This window comes from Carlito syrichta, unplaced genomic scaffold (assembly GCF_000164805.1).
Source record: "Carlito syrichta isolate Samal-C Ts95f unplaced genomic scaffold, Tarsius_syrichta-2.0.1 Scaffold103330, whole genome shotgun sequence".
In the NCBI taxonomy this organism is placed as follows: domain Eukaryota; kingdom Metazoa; phylum Chordata; class Mammalia; order Primates; family Tarsiidae; genus Carlito; species Carlito syrichta.
Genome location: NW_007047426.1, coordinates 5746 through 6153, shown reverse-complemented (window position 1 = coordinate 6153; position 408 = coordinate 5746). Strand labels below are relative to the sequence as shown.

The 408-nt window shown below is 62.3% G+C and overlaps 1 protein-coding gene across 1 annotated transcript in view; it reads left to right on the top strand.

The window, feature by feature from the left end:
- Nucleotides 1-408, top strand: part of MGAT5B (mannosyl (alpha-1,6-)-glycoprotein beta-1,6-N-acetyl-glucosaminyltransferase, isozyme B) — a gene marked incomplete at its 3' end in the record, with an annotated part of 59132 nt that overhangs the window by 58457 nt on the left and 267 nt on the right. The gene's annotated exons all lie outside the window — the stretch shown is intronic.

The following is a 408-nucleotide window of genomic DNA, read 5'->3' as shown; positions in this document are numbered from 1 at the left end:
AGATTTGAATGGGTTGCCAGGGAGAAGAGACTCTCCCCAGAGAGCTGCAGAGACGGGTGGCAGCTGTCAAGGTGGTCCGGGTGAGGGTGAGGGTGGCCTGGGCCGGGGCGCAGGGACAAGGATGCAGGAAGTGCCTCTGGCTTGGTGGACTCTGCCGGTGGGGACACGTGAGGGAAAACAGTCACAGATGCAACCAAAGCTTGGGGACCACAGGACTGTGAGGAGGACGGAGCCTCCGCTGGGTCAGGTGGGCGCTCAGCCTCAGCTTCCTCTTCTGAAAACAAGCAGGGGGACTTGACGACCTCTGAGGTTTCCTCGAGCTCTGAGCTTTGGGATGGTCTCTAAGAAAGGGGGTGCCCGGGCCGGGGCGCTGAGGGGTTCTCTGTCCCCACCCCACCGTTCTCTCCC